The sequence below is a fragment of the Lynx canadensis genome, chromosome A1 (assembly GCF_007474595.2).
Source record: "Lynx canadensis isolate LIC74 chromosome A1, mLynCan4.pri.v2, whole genome shotgun sequence".
NCBI lineage: Eukaryota > Metazoa > Chordata > Mammalia > Carnivora > Felidae > Lynx > Lynx canadensis.
The window spans coordinates 214,985,225-214,994,203 of record NC_044303.2 but is presented as its reverse complement, the minus strand read 5'-3'; the positions used below and the strand labels follow the sequence as shown (position 1 = coordinate 214,994,203).

The window sequence follows — 8,979 nt, the reverse complement described above, 5'->3', positions numbered from 1 at the left end:
ACACAGAGGATAATCTTCTTCTTGTCTTTGTCCTCGTCTTTTTTTTTTTTTGACAAAATTTGTAAAATGTTAATTCTCTCAAAGTCCCAAAATATTTTGAACATATGTTATTATATTGTTTCCTACTCCAGCTTGCACTATTCCCATAGAGTGATTCTATAATTGAGAGAGGAATTAGCAAAAGGAAGAAAATTATTTTACTCTCTAGATGTAAGTGTAGGCTTTTCCACTCATTCTGGTCTATAGCAGTTATTTAAGAAAATATACTGATACTTATCCTCCTAATGGGTCGTTTCTTCTGAACAAGGACATACCCCTTCATTGACATAGTACAGTACACCCACCATGGGTTGTACATATCTGATCAGGCAAATTTAGATTCTACCACAAAGCAGTGAATAAAATGTAAAAAGAATCTGGCAAAAAGTTGAAGTACACTCTACCGACCCTGAAATTCCCAGAGTACTAAAATGCCCTGGATAGGTCAATAACACTGTGTTGCTGTGCATTTATCTCATTTGGAAATCTCCTGGCTGTTGTAATCTACCTATAGTGATGAGTCAAATACAATGATCAAGAGGAGAAATGTCTTAATGCATCCTGGGATCCAACCCATTTTAAATACAGTATTGGAAACCCTCCCAGGATTAGAAAACCTGGATAAGCACATGAAGTTTGTGTGAATTTATTTTAGCTTGTATTGAGATGTCTATGGCTCCACAAAAGGGGAATTCCATTGAGGTTTCCTGTCTCCTTTGTTTCAGTTCAATAATACCCTGAGTGGTTAAACCCTTTTCCTCCCTTAAACACTGGGGTGGGTGTATATGTGTATGTATGCACGTGCACATGTGCACATACACACACAGGGCAGAGTGGGAGAACAGGCATTCATTCCTCAGTGAAGTCTGTTCACTTGTGCACACTGTGATATTAAGTAATAAGCATTATAAGGTGTATACTTTTTCTGGTAACAACATACTTAAGGCAAATTTTAGATGGAAGATTTGGATTGGTTCAAGTACAACAACCCATGCCAAGGTTCTTAATTAGGCATATGGTTTTAAAAGTGAACTTTTTCTTCTAATCAAGAATAATTGTTGATGATCATGAAAATGTTCGTACCAGATAATCATTGCATACAGATGTATATTATTGAAAAGAAAGTCAGAGAACTTGTAATTATTTATTTATATGCATTCCCATTATAAGGATAAGATAGCCTCTTAATCATCTGAAGAGAGATTTAGTGGAAGTTGAAAAATCCCTCATCAAAATTAATATCCCTAGTAATGGTCTATGAAGGAGTTTTTTTTTTTTAATTGAAACTTTGCAAGCTGTAAAGGAGAGAAGTACAAGTAATTTTGACTGAAGCATATAAAATAATGAAGTAGCCTAAAAGCTGATGAGGTACTTCAGCTGTACCAAATTACTAAACAAGAGAATATGTGAAATGGGACACTTTTAGGGATGTCTTCCCAGTTCACAAGGACACTTCTAGCTGCTAGGGGACCCAGGATGTAGGTAACCCCACTGCCTCCCAACCCCCACTCCGCCCCAGCTCCAGCTGATGGGTCCAGAATATATGCCTGATCAATCATGAAACTGAAAATGGAGCAAAAAGAGGGAGACACTCTCTTTCCAACAGGTAAGCTCTGGAACTGTCAGTTGTGCTGGTATGAAGTTCTGACAGAGGAAGGGACTGTGATAGGAAACTCCAGCAGAAGCGCAGTGAGAAACAAGTAGCACTGTAGGCAGAGTGCTGGTAGCTCCTGGGTGTCTGTTTCCAGGCCTTTCCAGAGGCCCTGCAGAAGTCCCACTCACATTTCATAAGAAGATCCCACATGATGGTAGCAAAGACACCCCTCCCCATTTGTTTAACTATCTCTAATTAACTTCATGATTTATCAGCATGTTTTGGTGTGCCAGAGAATGAACTGGAAACACCAGGTAATCATTTAACCTTAGTAACTCTCCATTCTTTAATCTCTGAAATTGGGATAATTATGGATATTTACATCAATATCAATATTATTGGGGTGCCTGGGTGGCTCAGTCGGTTGAGCATCCAATTCTACATTTTAGCTCAGGTCATGATCCCAGGGTCATGGAATTGAGCCCTGTGTCGGGCTCTATGCCGAGCATGGAGCCTGCATGGGATTCTCTGCCTCTCCCTCTGCCCCTCTCCCCTACTCGTGTGTTCGCACTCACTTGCACGCTCTCTCTCTCTCTGTCTAAAATAAAAACTAAACACATATATATCATTATTAATTGGAAATTGATAATAATTGTGGTAAATGTTACTAGAGATATTCACACAACCTCTTTTTAGTATAAAAAGTGCCATCCTTTCTGTAATTCAAAGCTGCCACTTGAACTGTTCAGAAACAAATTGTTTATCCATTCTTAATAAAAAGTAGTTGTTTTAACCACTTTTGATATGTGGCTTAATGGGGTTTAAAGAATAGCATATTACAAACAATTAGAGATTTCCTTTGTGAGATACTAACTCGTTCAGTGGGTGAACATCAACTTCACTATTATTCCAACTTTTAGCATTAAAATCAGTTAATTTGCATATATTTCTATAAAAGGTAGTCTTAAAGTCTAACTTATTTTTATCAGCATACTTACAATTACATATATATTACATATATGTATAGTATGTAGATTTTATATGTATACATATACAGCTGCACAGTTTTTCTAGGAATACTTCTGCTTCTTCTGCTTACCGGTTTTATTGCCTTAGACATGTTACTTAACCTATGCGATCTCTTCATCCATCTATTTCCTCCGTCCTAATGAGGGAAAATCATACCACTTGTTGAAAGAAGAATTAAATAGTCTATGAAAGTATTTTGTAATCAATGAAGGACTATACAAACATAAAGGGGTAGTATTTCCAATTAAATGTGTAAGAAATTCATAATCTGAGGAATGAACTACGAATCAGAAGCAGCTTTCTTCTTGCCTATCCTTTCTCCACAAGAGTTTAAATAGCTGCATGAAGAGAAAATGCTCAGCCTTTCTTTGTAAATTGGTGGCAATTCTATGGCTAGGGGAAGATCTTTTCAAGAAGTAAATTCAGAGTCTTTCCATCTTGCATGTGCGGAACATCTGTGCTAAAACCATTCCATGTACACTTCTTTGAAGCACTGACTGCCTAGAGGTACTACTTTGATTTCGGCTTTATTTAAATGCCTGAACTTCTATTGGTGAAACAAAAGATTTTCTAGTTAAGAGCTCAGCTGGGAAGGAGACCGGCCTTCAACCAGTTTAATCACTCAGAGGCCAAAGTAGCCTGCATTTTGTTTTTAGAGCACCGTGCAATGGAAATATCTCTGTGAACTTGCAGCTTACACAAACAGCTGGTTTGGGATGCTGCTGACCCTGGGTGCAATCACTGTGGTAATTAGATTTAATTTTCCTAACCCAACAGTGTCTGGCTCCATCATGTCTACATCTCCTATGTAGAAAACCATAACTCTCGTTTAATAATACTTTGGCATGCTTAAGATTTGTGCAGTTAATATTAAAAATTACTTTTTTGTAACTGTAAATATAGCCATTCCAACTGCAAAGGGTAACAAAGAGTTTAATTTAGAGGTTATCCCACTTCAGGAACTTTCCTGAAAGATCTTAAACCGTTAAGCAGACCTTGAATATCATTACACACTCTTCTTCTGCAAGTCTTTTGTACCCTTGTATTAACTCATTTAGAAAGATGGAATCAGCCATAAGTCATCAGCAAGCCTGAAGGGTTGGGTTCCGAGTGTTTCTGCAAGCCCAGGGATGCACACCTTCGTGCTACATCTTGGGGTTACTCACTCCGACAAAGTACCAGAGATCACAGGACTATGTAAAAAACCTGTCTTCCTGGGAGGAGAGAAGGAAAGACACGTCTGAATCTGTGTCTGCTTCCGTCTGGAGAACGCCTGTTTATGTTGTGTAGAAAAGCCATCGGTATTGTTATCTCAGGAGACCCGGTTTGTTTTATATGTGTGCATGTTATGCATGCTATAACACGAAGCTGGCCAACTGATAGCGATGAGGTACTGTGTCCCTGGGAATTATAATTGCTCGGTCGGTAAAAAAAGAAAAAAAGAACATCCGACCGTAGCTGATAATAGCACAAGGTGCATTTTGGCAGTATAAAGGAGGAAACAGACAGAGTCACACAAGTTCTGAGTATGTTTTAACCCCCAAAAATAAGAAAGGAAAGGAAAGGAAAGCCTGGGGCTGAGGGAGTGTTACCGGGAGCGAATTGCTCAGGACTTCAAACACAGGGAGTCATTCTGTCAAGGGGAGGGGGCGGGCGGGGGCAGGCACTGGGCCTCTCTAACAAAGTCCTCCTCTCTTTGCTCCCTCCCACTTCATTCACTTGCAAATCAGTGTGTGCCCACAAGAGCCAGCTCTCGGGAGCCCGTAACCTTCCCATCCCAAGAGCTGCAGTTTCAGCCGCGGCAGCAAGAAAGGCAGAGCCCGCGACTGCAGAAGCAGCGGAGGCAGGAGCAGCCTGGGCGGGTCGCAGGGTCTCCCCGGGCGCAGGAAGGCAAGCAGAGGTGGGTTCGGTCTCTGTTGGCGGTGGTGGTGGTGGTGCAAGCCTTTTCTTTTTTTTTTTAATTCTGTAGCGTTGATGGAAGCCAATCAGAGAGAGAGTCCTCTCTGCCCGATGGGTGCCGCACGCCGGAGTTGGGAGGGATGCTCAGCCTGCAAGCCCGGGTCGGGGCAGGCGCGCGGGTCCGGCTGCGCGGGCGGCGCTGCTGCCGCTGCCCAGGACAGGCGCGGGTTTCCGGGGAGTCTGGGCGCCGCTCCTCCGCCTTCTGGTAAGACCGATCCACCCTGGGGCTGGGTGGGAGCGTAAGTAACGGGCCGCCGGGAAGAACTCGCTGCCTTCCTCTCCGCGGGCAGAGGCTGCCAGGAGAGCTCCGGCATTTGCAAAGTTGGCTGGTCAATTACCAAGGGCGCTGGTGCGTGCAGGACCCGCAGAGCCGTTGGGGGCTTGATTTATTTCCACCTGCCCACATCACAAGGGTCTGTGCGGGGACTGCTTTGGCTGAGTTACATTTCTTGCCCTGGGGGGTAAAGCAGAAAATCTGGTAGCTTGAAAACTCCTGAATGCTCCCAATAAGGAAAACTTAAGCTAAATAGATGGTATGGCTCAGAGAAGGAGCCAAAGAAAACTGTTAGCTTGCACGTTCTGGGAAATGCCTGCCGGCTCACATAGGGAAAGAAATGCTTGGGTTGCAAGGAAAGTCCAACATTGGACTCCGAAAATGGAGCACACTGTCCAGGGAAAAGTCATGTGGACGACGCAGCTCGATGGTGCTCTTCCACGGCTGGCCAGGCACAAATCTGGGGGATAACGCCTCCCCCGGACTGGTTGGAGAGCAGACCAAGTATGCCGGGTTGTAGGTGTCCGATGCAGGAAAAGTGGAGCCCCCAATGCGTTAATCCCCGAATTTAGAAAGAGCGAATGTTGCTGTGTTGTGTACTGCAGCAGTTGAGAGCCGGGTTTACTTCTGTAGTTAAATATTCTTCTGCCAAGAGTTATCGGAGATCTCGAGATGGAGGCTGCTGGAGAGGTCAGCGTGGTGCTGAGAAGTGTTTTCACTGCTGCAATAAAATCCATATTTTATGGGGAGTTATATGCAGGTCCTTGTTAGTCCAAAGGGCTGTTCACCTGAGTTAACTACTGAGAAAATTCAAGTACCAAGAAGTTTAATCATCTGGAATAGCCCCACATTTCCCTCTCCCTCCTTCATTTTTTTGGTAAAGCTATTTTAATTATAATATTTACACTATAGAAGTATGTCAGCCCCTGTCTCCGCCAATCTTCACTTTCACTTACTGAAGCACATAATGTGGGAAAGAAGAGATTTTTTCCTTCAAACATAGCTGGAGTGGCTGGTATGTAGATGTATGGCTGCTCTAGAGGGGTGCACACGCAAAATATGGGCTTTCTGATTGTTTATTATCCAGGGGATAATAAACTCTTCTCTGTATCGGAAAAGGAACACAGAGATATACCTAGAAAATGTACAACTCTTCTAAGAATGAACAACAAATATGCTTATACAAACGGTAGCCAAGGATTGCTTTTCTTTTCTTTTTTTCTTTTTTTCTTTTCTTGCTGATACCTTTACCTGAAAAGAAAGCCTTTACGATTCTACTTTAGGAGAAAAAAAAAATTTCTTCCAGTTTAGCTTGAGCATCAATCATCCTTTGTGTAATAGCACTTGCATGGCTCTGTTTGCTATTTTAGAGATCTGGAAAACAAGTTGTGTGAAGAAAGGGGGTACGATCAAGCAGATGTCTTCATCATGTCAAAAGGAAGAGGGCAAAGTTTATACCAGAGGCCAGATTTTCAATGCAGAGCTCAGAAACTTAAAAGAAATCCAATATGTACTGGAAAATACAATTGCATAGGACTGTATCTCACCCCCTTTTGTTTTTGGTCTGTTCTAATTAAAAAGGTATTGGGAGGAAATAAAAGGCAGATCTTTTTCTACCTCCTTTGATGGTTCATGGCATACTTCTGAAGCAGAGGAAGTAACAAATTTCTTCAGGAAAACATGAGAGGCAGCAGCACAGTTCTGAAGGAAAATGGCAATGGTTTAGTTCTACTGTACTTGTCTAAAATTATCTTTTACTGCCATTATAAGTGACAGACTGGATCCTCTATAGGGACTTTTAGTCCCTTTACTATCTGGCTTTTACATCAATTTATTGCAATTATATTTCTTAATGCTAACTTTGCAAAGATAATGTATAGAGACAAAGTCATTTTCTACCAAGTAGCCTACTCTCAGAAAATGTGTACCTTACCTCCTCCACCCACCACTTCCATCAGCTCTGCAAGTAAAAACTCACTTTAAGGCACTCTTCATTTTTTAAGAAAAAAGTCTCTCTCACAAAATATTGCTCTGGGAAACTTGAAACAGTGAAAATTTCTAGAAAGCACAACTACAATTACAGGACATCAAAAGACACTTCATTCTGGCAAATGTGTCAATAAGTTGGAACAACAAATTCTTGAATATCTAATATATATGGTATATACACACATATGTATAATATACATAGGGATTTTTAAAAATGATAAAATATGACAAATATTTTTAATAAAACCACGTATCCTCCTTAGGAAGTGAAATGTGTGGTCCCCCCTTCTGGCCCTTACTTGCTTTGCAGTCATAATGCCAACTTACCAAGGTTGCATCCTTTGAACTATCGAAACTTTTTTTAGTTGGAAGGGACCTCTAGTGGGTCACTCCATGCATTTCTCCCTGTAGTTCAGTTGCATCTGGATTTTGTTATCTAAGGTAATAAGTGCATAACAGCTTTTTCTCCATAGTTGAGTTAATGTCCTCCAAGTACTACCTTGACATTTATGCCAGGTCAAAATCATTATTATTGCTATCATGTGTGTGGTTCCTCTAATTTAAGGAACTCAGGAGTATTTGCACAGTGAGCTGGGCATGCAGACTTTCAGTAACTTTTCTATGGTTCCAAATAATAGCATTAGCCAATTAATGAAGAATTCACTACCATCAATATAAGATTTTCCTTATTTCTGACCTTGCCAAGACTGTACTTCCTTCATTCAAATTTACCCAATAATAATAACGGCATTATAGTTATGACTCAAAACTTCCATGAAAAGCACCCCCACCACTAAAGAAATATTTGCTGAAAAAAATTTAATTAACCTTTTAGAGATCCATAAACATTCACAAGTATATTAAACTAAAGGCTTATAATATAAAGTCCTTATTCAAATAAGCATATATTAAATGTCCAAATGCTGTCTGGATGCATGCATCACCCTAATTCTGTGAGGTGTTTTTATTTTTCTCTTTGATGTATCACAACACATTTTAGGTAAACTGCTCCTTAAAAAAGTCTGCCTGGGACTTAAAGTAAGTTCTCTAGGGGTGAATCAGCTTCTTCTGCTGACAGTCTGCAGGTTGCAACTTCCAATTTAAAAATCTGTTCTAAAGTTTGAAATGTGTTCCAAATGAGATAACATCCGGCAGAAGCCAGTTGCCTTGTGCTGCTTGCTTAGTCACGGCAAACCATTCTTTGGGGTTGATCAGAATTAGGGTCTCGCTTATAAAAATAACGAACAGTGACTCAGTCTGAATTGCATTTTTTAATAGTGTTTCAGCTAGCTAGTGTCTACTGAGCTCACCTTATTTGCTTCACAAAAAGGTGAAAATGTAGATAATCAAACATTCTCTGGTACAATTTTTTTTTTCTGAATAATGATTCTAAATACAAAGACTCAAGAACATCATGCTAATAGGGAAATTGCTAAAAGAGAAAAAGTAAAACTCTCACACAGAGAGAGAGAGAGCACACCGAGTTGTGACACTGTTCCGATAATATTAGAGAAGAAATATAGAAATGTAGGGCTTGGGTTGTTTTTTTTTTCCTCCTCAGTCTTTTATTTCTCTTTTTGTTCTCCATTGGGATTTTTATTTTACTTTGAAGACAGATGAGGGGCGCCTGGGTGGCGCAGTCGGTTAAGCGTCCGACTTCAGCCAGGTCACGATCTCGCGGTCCGTGAGTTCGAGCCCCGCGTCGGGCTCTGGGCTGATGGCTCAGAGCCTGGACCCTGTTTCCGATTCTGTGTCTCCCTCTCTCTCTGCCCCTCCCCCGTTCATGCTCTGTCTCTCTCTGTCCCAAAAATAAATAAACGTTGAAGACAGATGAGGTTGGGGCACTTCCCTAGATCTAATATTTTTGTTTAAGCTTTCCTCTTATGAAGATTAACTGGCCTACATTTTAAAAGTGCTATTCCTAAGGAATGCTCCCTTTTTCAAAGCAGTCATATGAGAAACTTCAGGTTATCCCTAATTAGTTGTAGAGCCAAGTGTATACAGTCTTTGTAACGCCATCACTTACAAAGTAGGAAGAGAAGAGGGGGAAATTCATACAAATAACTACTCAAAAAGGTGGTGCACCTTCATTTAC

General features: G+C 40.9%; 1 protein-coding gene across 2 annotated transcripts in view; it reads left to right on the top strand.

Annotated features, from left to right (window-relative positions):
* Positions 1-4,378: 4,378 nt before the first annotated feature.
* CDH6 (cadherin 6) overlaps positions 4,379-8,979 on the top strand; it is a 127,320-nt gene continuing 122,719 nt past the window's right edge. Inside the window, exon 1 of one of the 2 annotated variants that reach the window (XM_030332038.2) lies at positions 4,379-4,562. The gene's annotated coding sequence lies outside the window, so the exon portion shown is untranslated. The remainder of the gene's footprint in view (positions 4,563-8,979) is intronic. The other variant, XM_030332047.2, reaches the window with a different exon arrangement.